We start from the raw sequence: 15,465 nt of genomic DNA, 5'->3' as shown, positions 1-15,465 counted from the left end.
GGCGCGTGTCGCCGGCCGGGCGCACCTCCTCATCGCGTGCTGGGGTCCCGAAGGCCGCCTCAGCCCCCGAGAGCGGCGCTGGACAGGTGGCCCAGCACCTGCTGATCCTGAGCTCTTCTCCGGAGAGCGCTGAGGATGGCACCGGCCTCCACTCTTGGGGTCCGGGCCTCAGGGAAGGATGCCGCATTCCCTCTTCCTTGTCCCCTCCCCGGTGCTTTTCCCAGAAACATTCCTTGGTTCCCCGAGGCTGGGCGCCGGGTTCACCCAGAACATCACCCTGCCCCTCCTCCCGCACCCGGCGCCTCGCGATGGCCCCACTCCCGACCAGCCCGGGGAGGGAACACGAGGCTCCCACAGGGGCGCAGCTATTTCTTGAGTCGGAAGAGGACGCCTCGCCTGGCTTTAGCCCCGTCCCGCATCAGCCGCCTTTGCCCACTTCCCCCAATACCCTCAGGTCGTAGAGGAGTTTCCCTCGATCACCGACCCCCTAAATCCCCACTTGAGCAGTGGAGCTCCCAATGGGTAGGCTGAAGGAGCAGAGACCCAGGGCTCCCCTTCCCTGGGTCTGGCGACGTTCCTTGGACCCCAGCCAAGGAAGAGATGGAGCCTTGGGGAAAGGGACGCCCCCAGGCGGCGGGCTAAGAGACCGGGCAGAAGTGGCCAAGGGCACCGCGGAGGCCAGGGAATGGACCCAACCTTGCACAGCTCGCGGGCTCCAGAGCGCTGACCTTTCTGGATGGCCCCCTCAGGCGGTGCTCCGGGCTCCCCATCCGCAGGGACTCAGGTCCCCCCATCCGCAGGGACTTAGGGCCAGGCGAGTCTGGGCTCCCCTGCTGGGGCTCTCTCCATCCTATTTCTGGGACTCGCGGGTGCTTGCGCCCCCGGCCTTAGGGACAAGTGGGCCCGAGCTGTGGACCACATCTGGGCTGTCGGGTCTAACTTGGGTCTGCCGGCGCCATTAGGCATAGGGACCAGGAGCCCCACCCGGAGCAGGTGCTCCCCTAGAATTCATTTTGAAAACCGAGGCCCCTGCGCTCAGCGAATGAGGCTGGCTGCCCAGTGAGTCACCGTGAGCCGGCGACAAGGATTCCCGCAGCTGGTAATTAATCGCGCCGCGGCTCGGCCCACAATGGAACCCCAGTTGGGCCTCCTGCCGCCCTGCAGCAGCGCCACCCCTGAGTCACAGCCGTCGGGCCTCGGCCACCCGGAAGCCGCCTGCCCGCCCGGGCGCCACCAGGGGGCACTGGACTCCGACCCACAGGTGGCCCCGCTCTGAACCAACTCGGTAGGGGAGTCCAGGCTGTCCCTGCTGGCAGGTGCGGGAGCACGGGGGTTGGCGGGGGCGTGGCGCTGGGATGTTCTCCCACAACAGACCCCAAGCTTCGTAGAGAGCCGCTTTTATTCGGTTTCCGTTCAGCCTATCAGGAAAACGGAACCGTTTTGGGTGCCTCCTGGAAGGGAACTCAGAGATAAACTCGTGCAAACTGCTTGTTTTACAGATGGGAACACTTCCAACGGAGAGAATCACGTGCCCAGGGACACAGAACAGTTACCATCTAGAATCCACTTTTGAACCTTTGCCCGGCTTCTGTCCAGCACTCCTTCAAGAACCCCAGCTGCCTTCTGACCCCAAAGTCACCGTGCCTTGGATAGCCACAGACCACCCCCCCTCCCAAAAAAACATTGGTTCGTCCTTTTCTTCTCCCTCCAAAATATGGCCTTTGGACTCAAAAGAAACAAGCCCGGGGAGCCTGACCTCAGGGAGGGATCTTGGGGGCTGGAAGAGGACACACACACACTCCCACACAGCCCTCTCTACACCCCACACTCCTTCCATGGTCTTGACCTATGGGTGGAAGTGAGCTCCGTGAAGCTCACTTGACGTCTCCCCTGTGTCCCCAGCACTCTGCACCGCAGAGCTCAGCTAACAGTGTGGGTTGGGGCCACTTGACTGTCCAGAAAGAGTTAGACTAGTGACAGTGCCTCTGGGGAGCCCAAGCCCCTCCCTACCTCTGCGCTTCTGGGAGCCCCAGCTCCGGCCCAGTTAGAGGTGGATCTGCGGCTCAGGTGTGGCTGATGAGAGCCCAGGATTGCCCCCTGGCCCCAGAGATTGGCTGGGCGGGGCTCAGCTCCCAACCAATGAGAAAGGCCCTGGGAAAGCATCTCTAAGAGGAGCTGGAGCAAAGGGGGGGACAGGAAAGCACCCCCCCCAAGCAAGAGCTGCCTGATTTAGGGGAGCAAACGCATTCTCTGTGCAGCTGAGGCCACTGTGAGTTGATGCCAAGCCTGACCAGTCCACAGGCAGCCTGTCTGTGCTCCTCCGGGGGCCCATCACTGGGCCTCCCTGGACCACAGTGTCTTCTTCAGTAAAAACAGATGTGTTTGATCAGATAATAAAGAACATCGTGGTTTTATTACTCTCTCCAGCCTGCTTGTTTGCTAGGTTCTCCACACTCGTTGGGCATGTGCTTAGCCTCTAGGGGCAAAGCAGTATTGCCCCGTCTTGCCCAGAGAAGCCAAGCCTTATATTCTGGCCCCACAATGACTCGGAGTGGACGGGACTCCCGGCCGGGAGCCTCTTCCACAGCACTACTGGGACTGACTCTGCTGCTGGCTGAAAGTGGGGAGTTACAGAGCTCTAGGCCCGACTCCCAGGCTGGTGCCCAGGGGCCTCCGTGGGCAGAATCCTCAGTGCTGGCCCGGGTCTGTTCGCAGGCAAGGACCCACACCCGCCTGCAGCTTCCAGAACATCACAACTCCTTGGGTGCGTTTAATGCTTTGTCACATTCGTGCCCCCGTCTCTGAAAATAGGCAGAGGATGCAGAATCATTGTCCCCATTTTACAGATGGGAAAGGTGAGGCAGTAAGCTCAAAGAGAAGCCATGATACGGGCCTCCCCTTCCCTCGGGGCCCCCATGCCAGCACTATAGGCTCCTCCCTGCACCCCTAGCTTGGCCAGCCCTCACTGATTGCTCCAGGGCCACGACATCTGCAGTGGATGGCATGTCTTCCCTTTGAGGCACCAGCAGGGGCAGATTCCAGAGGGAAGCACTCTCACCAGGCACCAGGCCCATCGGGAGCTTGCCAGACTCTTCTTTGGGGTATGAATGAGCATGTCGTGGAGAAAGTGTCTCTGGCTGCATTGGGGACACTGGTTAAACAGGAAAATTCAGGATTTCTCAGAGCTCTCAGTCTGCCAGCAGGCATCATGACCCCCAGACAGGAGTGGTGTGAACGACGTTTCCCAAATTCATTGGACCATGGAATCAGCCTTCAGGCACAGAGTTGGTCTCAGAACCAGGTCCTGGGTCACTCTTTGGGAACTGCTGTCCCAGCCTGGGTTGCTGGGCACGGAGGGGCAGGAAGCCTGGATCCCATTTCTGGTCCCACGTAGGCAAGCCCTCCTCCAGCTCGGGTCCTGGCGGCCTCCAGCCAAGCCATCCCTCTCTCTCCTCTGCCTGCAACTACCTTCTGAAACACTGGCTCTTGTACTTCCCTGCTGAAAACCCTGTAGGAGGAGCTTCTGGTCAAACCTAGGCCCACCCTCGGCTTTGCCACCCTCAGCTCCTGCCTCCTTCCTCCCCTCGTCCAGCCCCAGCTGTTCAGCACAACTTCTTCACAGCACCTTACACCTCCGTGCCTTTGCTCATGCTGTTCCCTCTGCCTGCATACATTTCCTTGTCCTCTTTGGACTCTCATCTCATCTTTCAAGATTCCGCTCTGGCAGCATGTCCTCCAGAAGCTTCCCTGGTCCCCAGGCTGGCCAAGTCTCCTGTGTCCCTGCACATACTTCTATCAGAATGACCCCTTAGGTGCCTGTCACAGCTCGCTGGCCAGACTGGGCCAGACTGAGCTCCTCGAGGGCAGGGCCGTGCTTGCCTCAGCTTGGTCCTGCAGGGCCTGCCACTCGGCAGGGACCCAGCAGGTGCACTGTTCGATGGCAACGAAAGGACAGAGTTGGGTTCACTCACCAGCAGGTCTGAGGTCATTAGCCCACACGAGGTCTCTCTTAGGAAAGCAGGGAGAAACAGATGCACAGGACAGATGGGAAAGTGCTGTGCGGAAGGCAGACGTGGCCGCCTGCCAGGACCCTGCAGGTCCCCACGCTTTAGACCGTGACTCCGATGTCGCTGGGGTCCAATGAAGTGAAGGAGGAGGAGAAAGAACAAGAAAGACAGAGGGGAGAGGGAGGAGACGCCAAGAAAGAGGCTCAGACAGAGAAAGGGGTGGGGACTGGGTCAAGGGCCAGTTCACCAGAACGGGCAGAAAGGTTACCTTCCCTTGGCCTGTGCCCACGGCAGACATGGCTAATCTATCCCATCTCTGTCTTCGGCCGGAGGATCTTGAACACAGGGGTACACACAGGGCCCATCGTGGGCCCAGCACCGACCTGTTTCCTTTCAAGGCCATCACCAATGTGGCCTCAGCTGAGATGGCAAGGAAGGGCCTCCACACGATGTGAGAGGACATAGGGAGCCGCGATAAGCTCTTGAGCAGGAGAGTGGTATGGTGAGAGTGGAGGAGCACTCTGGTATGCCAACCCTGGGCATGTTCTCGAGCACCCTCTGCATGCTGGGCCTGAGTTTGCTGGTGCACCCTCACGATAGCTCCGTGAGACGGTCATCATCCCCGCTGGCTGGTGAGGAAGCCGAGGCTCTGTACGCTTAGGACGGTAGCCATGACTCCACGGCCCTTGTGGGGGTGGAGGTGGGGTGGGAGTTAGGGCGCTGTGCCCTGCCTCTCCAGGCACAGGCCAAAAGAGGCAGGACCAGTAAGGTGGCAGGAAGGACAAGAAGGTAGTGGGAGGGTCAGCCCAGCCCCTGGTACACAGTAGGTGTTAAAAGTTTTTTCATGGACTCCACGATTGAATCCAGAAGATGCCAAGATGAGTCCCAGGGTTTGATGACATGTAGTGAGGGTCAGACGGGAGGGAGGTGAGAAAATGGCCCAGGGCTTCTGGGATACCAGAGGCATAGCCAGTGATGGAGAAGGGAGACTGAGGCTGGGTCTGCCATGGTCTGCCCAGAGGGCTCCAGAACCTTATGTCAGGGGGCAGGGAAAGTGGTTCTGAGCGTGGACAGTCTGAACCTGTAGCCTTTGGGTTGTCAGACCTTCAGCTTCCCCGGATACCCGTTGACCGGTAACCTAGAGACATGAACAGCAAACTGGCTGGGGCTCCTCCCCGAGGCGTCAAGCCCAGGTGGGCCCCTCCGGGCATTTCTGAGCTCCAAAGCTCCTGGGTCTCAAAGACTTGTGAGGTCTCCAACTGTGGCCAGGAGGGTACAATCACCTGGGGAGTTCACACTCCAAACTGCCGCGGGGACAGGCAGTGCGGGGCGTCGGGGCTCGGGCGGCTCTGATCCGCTCCCGGAGTTAGGGGACGTTTTAAGAGCGGGAACTTCATTTAACAGATGGCGAACCAGCCAGCCCTCCCAGACGCAGTGTCACGTGGCGAATGAAGGACGCAGTGGGACACAAAGCCAGGCTAAGGGTCCCCCTCCTTCGAGCCAAGGACACCCCCCAAAGCCCCATGCACAGGCACACACACACACACACACACACACACACACACACACACACACTTTATTAGAGGACAGGTGATTAGTGGACTTCAGACATCTTAATGGGGCCAGAATCACGGCCCAGCTCCACGCCCGACCCATAAATAGCTCCACCACATTTCCCATAGAGCCCAAGTGCTGCCAGAATCAATCCAGAGATCCCAGAGGCCTCCTGGCCTATAGCTGCCAAGAGGGGCCCCTGGAGGCATGTGAACCCAAGCCCGCCGGGAGGGTCTCATGAACCCGGGCCTCAGGGGCGGGGTGACCCCACAGCAGGCTGTTCTAAACCTGGACTCAGCCGGGCTTCTGGGCAGCAGGAGGACACCGCGCCCCCGTCTCCGCTCCTGGGTCCGTGAGACTCGGCAGGACAGAGGCTCCGGGCCTTAGCGGACTGCATTAATGAAATGGATTCGGGAACAACAAACCCGTGGCCTGGAAATGGCCCTGGTGACCTTACTCTCAGGCACTTCCCCACCACCCAGTGCCTGGAATAATTCGATATTCAGAGCGAGGAGACATTTCTGGAACCCAGCTCTCTGCCTTCTTAAAATAAATAATAAAGTAATAATAATACAAAATAAAACAAAAGTACAAATAAAAACCTTCTGCTCTTGCAAATAAACGAGAGCAACCCTTTGCCACAACGTACTACCCGTGGGACTTGGGGCAGCAGCCCAGGGAGCAGCTATCTTGAACCTAAGCATGATGGAACTGTCGCCTGACCTGTGGGCGGGGCGAGAGGAGCACCTGGGACGTGCGGGTTTGGACAGAGAGGGGCAGAGCCGGCGCTGAAGGCAGGTCAGGGACTCTGTCCACACCCAGTGGGACCAGGCGGCCCGCCATCCACACTGGCAGTTCCCCCGGGGGGACCTGGGTCACCCTCGGGCTGTGGGATAGGTACATGGGAGTCAGGCCACCACGGGCCAAACACTCAGGTGTTCCTCTCTCCAGGGGCGACCTGGGGTGAGTGAGGCGCCCTCTCTGTGCCTCTCCTGGGTGGGTGAAGCAAGAGGAGAGCCATCCCATCAGATGAAGGGAGCTGGGCTGGTGGCTCCTGGCGGAGGCTGGTTCCCGCCCGGTGGACACCCATCCATGGGGCCACGGCTGCCTGCAGCGCCCGCCCGGCCTGGGACCCGAGTGCCTGCCACCACCCGCACACAGAGAGACACTGCCACCACGCAGCCGGTCCCTCCTGGTGGGAGCGGGCTTGAGCGCCTCCCAGCGGGTTTGCTGTGCGGGCACCCAGGTTGACTGATCCCCATGGAAGGTGTTTCAGTATTTGCCCTTCTCAGAGCCTGGTTCTCGCCTCTGCCATTTTCACCTGTGTGTGGCGGGAGGTAGTTTTGCAAACGCGGCCGAGGTGGCAGCGGCTTCACAGTGGGATGCGGGTCCCCGTGCACATGGCTGCTATTTCGGGGACTGGCAGGTGTACCATTTGGGTCATTGCAGGCCCGTCAACTCCCAGGGAGAAGGAGGAGAGGAAGGGGGCTTCCCTCCAGCCAGCCCCGCCCCGGGAAGGCTTCCTGCCCCCAGGCTGGGTCTGGGCATGGCCATGCCCCCCTGGCAGACACGCAGCACTATTGCTCCACCCCCGGCTCTAGGCCTGGAGCTTCCCAAGGACAGGAGCCCACCTGGGACCCCAACACAGAGGAGGGCTGGGTAAACTTTCACTGGGTTGAATGACGGCCAGGTGCTCTGTGTACAAGCTCCCGGGCACTTCTAAGAACCTTTCCAGCCTCTGACCTGCTCTCTGCCCCCAGCGTCCCCTGCCAGACTGGGTTCTCTGTGCCAGATGGTGCTGGGCTCTGCCGGGTGGATGGGAGACAGAAGGATTTAGGCTCCATGTGACCCAGGGTCACATGGAGCCTGTGGGAGCCCAGGTCAGCCTAGACTGGGGGACCCCCACAGGGCTTCCCAGCAGAGGGGACTTTGTCTTCCAGTCCCCAGGCCATGGAACAGGCTAATCCCCGGCTCTCGCAGTTGCTGAGAATATGGAGCAGGCTCCGTGGCACCCTGATGTGCACATAGTAGGGCCAAGTCCAGGATTTAAGTCCCTCCCCCACCCAGGGCTGGAAGGAACACTGACAATTCGATCTCCTTCCTCCTTTGACAGATGAGGAGTCCATGACCCAGAGAAGTCCAGGGAGTCATGGTCGGCAGAGCTGGGACACCATCTACCTCATGGGTTCCCTGAGCCCGGGGCAGTCTATGCAGCTCAGCAAACCAGTTCTTGCCTCCAGGGCCCACTAGGAGTTGGGGAGCCAACAGCAAGGTCCCTGCTGTCTTGGAACATGCTTCCTACTGGGAGAGTGAAACAAAAACCCAGGTAAGCAGCAGGATAAAGCTGTTGATGGTAGGAAGATGAGAAAATGTGGGACAGCACCACGTGGGGTAGGCAGAGAGATATTTGGGTGTGGTGGTCAGGGGTATCCTCTCTGAGGAGACAGCATTCGAACTGAGACATGGAATGACGTGTGCCTATTCAGGGCAGGGCATCCAGGCAAAGGGAACAGTCAATGCAAAGGCCCTGGGGTCAGTGAAAGGAGTTTGGCTTGTTTGGAGAAGAGCGAGACGGTGAATGCAGCTAGAATGGGGGCGCAGGGGAAGGGGGCCCAGATGAGATCAGAGATTATGGCTCCGAGGCTCCAGCAGGATGGGAGCAGGGCCAGGTCATGATTCTCACGGGCTGTGGGAGCAACTCCGAAGTCTCATGTGCGCTGTGTGGACGGAACTGAGGCATGCAGCTCCCCACTGGATGGGTGTGGGGCTTCATCAGCACAGGCCCCTGGGTCTGGGGAGCTCTCTCACCTGGAGGGAGAAAGGCCCCCAGGAAATGGAGGGTCAATGAGAATAATAATGAGTCCAACTCTGATGACCCTGGAGGCGCTGGGCTGCAGTGGGCACAGCTCGTCACCAGCTTGCTCACAGGGGACCGGGGGCATCTAGGGGTGAGCGGGGGACAGTCACTGCGGGGTCTGATGCTGTCCGGCCTCCGACACCCTAGAGCAGGCCTGGCAGACATGGTATGATTCCTGCAGCACCAGGAAGCGTCCCAGTCCCCAAAAATCACTGTCCTGACACCATCCCAGGGCCAATCATCTCTTCAATGGTGGCAGGTTGACTCTTTTTAAAATCATTTTGTCCTTTTTACTCATTCTTTTTTTAAAAAGACTGTATTTATTTGTCAAAGGGAGAGAGAGAGAAAGAGTACAAGCAGCGGAAGTGGCAGGCAGAGGGAGAGGGAGAAGCAGACTCCCCACTAAGCAAGGAGCCCGATTTGGGACTTGATCCCAGCACCCTAGGATCATGCCCTGAGCCGAAGGCAGACGCTTTACTGACTGAGCCATCCAGGTGCCTCTTTGTTTATTTATTCTTGATCACAAATAATACTTTTTGCATAAAATTTGAAAAGTAGAAATAGAAAATAGAATAAAACAAAAAAAATAATAACCCCCCCAAATCCTAAGGATTTCCCCTGCGGGGAAGTTAGCATCATGTCGGCGATGGGGTCCTGCTCTGGGAAACGCTGCCTGATGCTGGTGTCAGTTCAAGGGAGCAGGTGGCAGTTCAAAGGCCGTGGGTTTCAAGAGGGTTTGGGGAGGAGGTTGGAGGGAGACAGGAGGCCCTGAGGCCACCAGGCTGACCTAGACCCACATCATAGCCTGTGCGCCTGTCTTCGTCCCACTCAGCTCCCCAGTGCAGCCCAGGGGGAGCCAGGCAGGGATTCCACCCCTCCCGGGGAGATGACAGCCAGGCAGTCCCAGCACCAGACAAGCGATCATCCCTGCATCAAGACTGAGTCAGGCAGGGGCACCTCAGGATGAGAAGCTTGGGGGCAGGGGTGGCTGCACAGGCCACCTCATGCTCAGAGGTGGCCTGTCCTGGTCGAGGGTTCAGTCTGCACTCAGGGCTGGCATGGCTCAGAGCTGAGCGCCAACATTTTGTGGGTGAGGCCCATGCCCTTCCCTCTGAGCCCCTGGCCCTTTCCTTGCAGAATGGGTGCAGTGAAGACTCCTGGCCGACCGGGTGGGGGGGTGATGGGCACAGTCTCTGAACTTACGGCAGGGGGTAGTGCAAACAGGTGGGCTTCGGAGTCCGATGGTCCTGGGTTGGAATCCTGGCTCCGCCATCTACTGGCTGTCTGCCCTTGGGCCTGTCACTTCACCTGAGTCTGTTACCCCGTCTGTGAAATGGGGGTGTGGTGCATGCTGAGCTCTTCTTCGCAGCGTGCCTGGCACAGGCGGGCACTGAAGGAGGTGCAGCTGGTTGTGTTCGTCTCTGTCCCTCGTCTTGAACCTCCCTCCAACTGATGTTCCTCCAAATGCAAGGGCGCTGGTGACTTCCACTCAACTGTCCTGGAGGCTTTGGACCCATGCGGGGAAGGGGGGCAGCAGCAAGAGAACTGGGCAGCAGAGAGAAGGCAGGAGGGAAGGAGAGAGAGCGTGGGGGAGGTCAGATAGAAGGTGGGAGGGCTGATGACCATGTGGGTCCAGGTGGACCCCTCCTTGGTGTTTCCGCCCCAGAGTCTTGTCTCTCCCAGCCTCAATCTTAGAATTTGGTATTATAGGAACAGAATAGAGCTGTATTTATTCATTCTTTCTTGACACAAAGTTCTGTTGAGCAGCTACTGGGCCAGTTCCTGGTCCGGGCCCTGGAGGCTGCAAAGGTGAGGTCAGGGGTTCACATGTCACAGACCAAGGCACCGTGCTCCTCTTGGCGTCTCTGGCCCATCATCAGCAGTACCGCCCCCAGTTCAGCCCCAAGTACATCCACCCTCTTCCGTTCTCGTGCAGCCCCCGCTCAGCCATCCTGACCCGCAGTGTGTCCAGCATGTGCGTCTGTCAGCTGTCACCGGGAGCAGGCAGGAAAAGGATCGGGCCCCGGCTCTAGGGATCAGGACTCTCTTTACCTCCAGTCTATTTGCCTTTTCTGAGCAGGATGCTGAATACAACTGAGCATTTGGCCTCCACCCCCTGTCCTTCCTTCCTTCTCTCTTTCCTCTTTCTCTCGGGGTCAGCTCTGCATCGCGGGTGATGACTCTCTCAGCTCTCTCCCCATTTCCGCTCATAGGCGTCCTGCCCAGAATTCCTTCCTCTGTGTTCAACTGCACCTCAGCACCTGCTTCTTGGGGGGGTGGGGGTCCAGACTAACACGAGGGCATCCAGCAGTCAGATCGGAGCCCCCAAAGAGCTGACAAAGGAAATGATGGCATCGCAGGGGGCTCGGAGCCAGACAGGAAGGGCAGAGTTACACCCAGGGAGAGACCACGCCCCCGTCCTAGCCGCCTCTGAATCGATCAGGATGCGGTAGGTTACACAGCATGCTATGGACTGAATTTAGTCCAAATTCTGTGCTGAAGCCCTAACCACCCTCTTCCCAGTGTGGTGACATTTGGAGGTGGGACCTTTGGGAAGTAATCAGATTTAGATGAGACCAGAAGGGTGGGGCCCCCACAGTGGGATCAGACATCTTATGAAGAGAGGAAGGGACCAGAGTTCACTCTCTCCCTGCCACATGAGGACACAACTGCCAGGAAGAGAGCCCTCCAGGAACTGAGTCTGTTGGCATTCTGATCATGGACGTCTAGCCTCCCCAGCAGTGAGCAGAAATGTCCGCGGGTTCAGTCCCCAGTCTGTGGGGTTGTGTTGTAGCAGCCCGAGTTGACTAAAACATAGCAGTACCAAAACATTTTTTAATTAAAAAAACCAGTGGCTTAAAATTACAAAGGCTTATTTCTGGCTCATGTGAGTTGACAGGTGGCTCTGCTCATTGAGGTCCCTCTGAGAAGCGGGCCGACAGATGCCCCCCTCCCCCCGCCCCGCAGGGACTTCTAAGATCCCTGATGGGGATGGGAATCTGACAGATCTTGCTGTGGTCCCGAAAGCTCCTGCCCATGTTGACCGAGGCATGCCACATGGCCAAGCCTGGGGGGTGCAGGCCAGCCTCATGCCCAGCAAAGACCTTCACCCAAGAATCCTATCCCCGGACCGGTGTTCACTCACTTGTGAAGGCAAAAGGTAGATGTCTGAGAGAGAGAGCTTCCTGAGTCCTTGTTCACCCCTCATGCAAGGAAAGGACTCAAGAGAAGACTGAAACGCAAAAGTAAGTAAGAAAGCGCCGAGGCCACAAAATGAAGAAACATGGAAAGGGAAAGACACAGTGGTGAGCAGCGGACCTTGATATGTGGATACGTTAAATCAAAATGAATAAGGATAGACCTGTCTTAGACTGTGTCATCCACGTGCTGAATAAGGTTCCTGAAATAGAAGGTCCCTACTGGAAGCAAAACTTCTAATGACAGTCTATTTATAAAAGTCATAGCTCAGCAACCTCTGCAAGTTATGGGCGAGGGGAAATGATAAACTTTCCGAGGATCTCCTCTTCGAAGGGGACAAGAGAGGAAGATAATAAAAGAATTCTAGAAGTGTCATCTTATTGGACTGAGGAGAAGTAATTAAGGGGAAAATAGAACATCTTATTGTGTGAAATAGCTGTCATCTTATTTTTAGCTACTGGCAGAGAAATCTGTGTCTGGTTGTACAAACAGGGAAGAGAAGGTGGCCATCAGTGCAAGGGAAGGTGTCTCAGTGTCTGCTCAGGCCGCCATAACAAGATACCACAGACTGAGGGGGGCGGTGAACAACAAACATTGGTTTCTCACAGTTCTGGGGGCTGGAAGTTCCTGATCAAGGGGCTGGCGAGGTAGATCTCACACTTGGGTTTTGTCTCTTGGCTTACAGATGGCCGCCATCTTGCTGTGTGCTCATGGACCTCTTCTTCGTGCAGGTGCTGAGGGGACAAGGGGGAGAGAGAGCACTCTGTGTCTCTTCTTATAAGGAAACTAGTCCTGTCAGGTCTGGGCCCCACCCTTCATAGAGGCCCCCTCTCCAAATACAGCTGCATTAAATTAGTAGGGCTTCTACACAGGAGTTTCAAGGAGACACAAATGTTCAGTCCAGAACACAACAGAAGGGCATAGGTAAGGACTTGTGAATTAACAAAGGGAAAAATGGGAGGAACGGGAGCTTGATCAGACCATCAAAACCGATAAACAATGATGCAGAAGAAATAACCACCAACAGATTACTGTAAAACTCCATTCAATTAAAGAGTTATTATCTTGAATGGAAAGAACTGAAGTCTCCCAGGAAAAGAAAGGCACTGTCACGTGGGGTTCAACAAACAAACAGAAGGAACAAAGTCAGTTTACACTGTTTATTAGACATACACCTGAAACAAAATGATATTTTAGACTTTTTAAATAAATCATTGGGAAGATATTTACAAGGATAAAGCAAATTAAAATAAAGTAGGACTGACAGATATTCATCACAAAAAAGTTAAAAATACGTGTGATAAGCTAGAATATTATACAATAAAATGATACATAGCCAGGAGCCCGTGTCAAAGCAAAGATATAAGGTTGAGTAAGCTGAGTATATACAGCAAAGCCCACTAGGAAGGGGCTCTCTGAGGGAGTGAGAGACAACGGCACATCTCTATCAGAAATGGACAAAAGTGTCAGAAATTAAGGAGCAATCTAATGTATTGCATGGGCACTGATTGGATCCTAGTTGGAACAAATCAGATTTTAAAAAGTCATTTAAGGAACAATTAGGGAAATTTGAATGTGGATGGAGTTTTAGAAGGTCTCAAAACATCACTGTAATTTTCTCGTGTGCAGTAATGGTGCCATGATTATCTGGAGAAGATTCGTTCTTTATTAAAGACGCAAACTCAGCTATCTAGGGGTGAAATGCCATGAACCCATACTTTAATTTTAAACACCCCAGTACAAATTTGGTAAATAGAACAAATATGGTAAAATGCACAGTGACTGAATAGTGACAGATATATAGTGTAACTTATATTTGTCTCTGTTTCCCTGTATACTTGAAATTTAAAAACAACAAATTAATAACATCAGAGTTGAATGATGCAACAAATAAATGTGAACATCTATGATATAAAATTATACATAATATAAAATATATAAAATGTTACATAATTATATATTCTATAATATATGGTGTATTAAAATTATATATAATATTAATATTATATAAATTATATATACACGTATGTTCTCCAATAGTGAATATATTTTCATACATTTCCAAAGGCCACTAATAAAAATCAGTATATATATTTTTAAAAATCAGTATGTAATTGGCTACCAAGAAAATTTTACCCCATTCAAGAACACAAGAACTGTTTTTCAGCTCATGCTCTGGCTGTACCCAATACAAGTAGAAATAAACGATAAAAAGGGACTGGAAAACACTTTACTTGCAGATTTAAAACATTTCTGTAGAACTCTGGGATCAAAGAGAAGATTGAAGGAGAAATCACAAACTGTCTGGAAAGCAAAGACAAAGACGCTTCACACTAAAGCATATGGAGTGGAGTTAACCAAGTTTAGAAGCACACAGTCCTAGATGCCTTCACCAGAACAGAGAAAGTCTGAATACAGCAACATGTTTAGAAATCAGGAAAAGAGGGGTGCCTGGGTGGCACAGTGGTTAAGCGTCTGCCTTCGGCTCAGGGCGTGATCCTGTCGTTGTGGATCGAGCCCCACGTCAGGCTCCTCCACTGTGAGCCTGCTTCTTCCTCTCCCACTCCCCCTGCTTGGGTTCCCTCTCTCGCTGGCTGTCTCTATCTCTGTTGAATAAATAAATAAAATCTTAAAAAAAAAGAAATCAGGAAAAGAAACAACAAAAAAAATAAGAAAGAGGCAATTCATAAGGATAAGAACTGAAATTGAAATAGAAAACATTTTTAAATAGTGGAAAGAATATGTAAATGCAAAAGCTTGTTCTTTGAAATGGCTAATAAAATTTTTTTGAAAGCACTCGTGAGTCCAATTATGGAGAATAAAGAGAGAAAGTGAAGTTAAGCCAGATTAGGAGCGAGCAGGCAGACATACCAGTATGACTACAGATACAGGGGAGATAAAAATAATTACGAGAGAATATTTTATGCAACTCTGTGATAACAAATTGAAAACCTTGGGAAAATGGGTGATTTCCCAGTAAAAGTAAATTACTAAAATCAGTCCAAGAAAAAATGGGAAATTCTAATAGACCAATTACCATGTAAGAGATTAGAAGGTGATTGGCGGTCTATCAGTGAAAAGGCACCACAATCAGATGGGCTCACAGCTGAGTGGTATCTAATTTCTGAAGAACTAATCATTTCAATGCTATTTAAACTATTTTAGGCCATATAAAAAGATAGAAGGGAAAGTCCCTTATCCATTCTGTGCATCTAGAATAACTTTAATAGACATAATGCAGAATAAGGGGAACTATAGACCAATAGCATTTAAAGACTATAGGTGAAAATTTCTAAATAAAATACTAGCAGATAGAATCTAGCCATTAGTGGAAAGAAGAGTATGTTACCCTTCAGGTTTATTTTGGAAATAGGATGTGTGGTTGAGGACCCTTGGCATCGGGGACATGCCTACAGGCATCTAATCTCCCTCTGAGCACCTCTTGGGATGACAGAGTAAAAAGGACTGGACAAAACTAAGACAACTAAGACATTGTTAGCAAATGCCAGGATTTTATATGGAAATATTATGGGACTTATTTCCAAAACAGACTCTAAAGAGTAGTATTGTTTCACCATAAAATCAATTCCTTTCTGATTTGAAATCCACTGAGGGAAAGGCTAAGGGAATTTTCTTGTGTTTAATTGAGCACTGGTGCACAAGACACTGTATTACTGAGTGTGTGGTATGTCTAATATAATTGAATTCTCACAGCAGCCTTGACGGACATGGAAGCTTGGACAGGGGCAGAGCACTCGGAGGGCCAGGGCAGAGTCTGGACCTAACTCCTGCTGGACTGAGTGCTAAGCCCGCGGTGTCAATGCCCTGTATGGAAGCCACACATGGAAG

This window comes from Ursus americanus, chromosome 9, assembly GCF_024610735.1.
Source record: "Ursus americanus isolate L20-20 chromosome 9, mUrsAme1.1.p, whole genome shotgun sequence".
Classification (NCBI taxonomy): Eukaryota; Metazoa; Chordata; class Mammalia; order Carnivora; family Ursidae; genus Ursus; species Ursus americanus.
Note: the sequence above shows the minus strand (reverse complement) of the source record.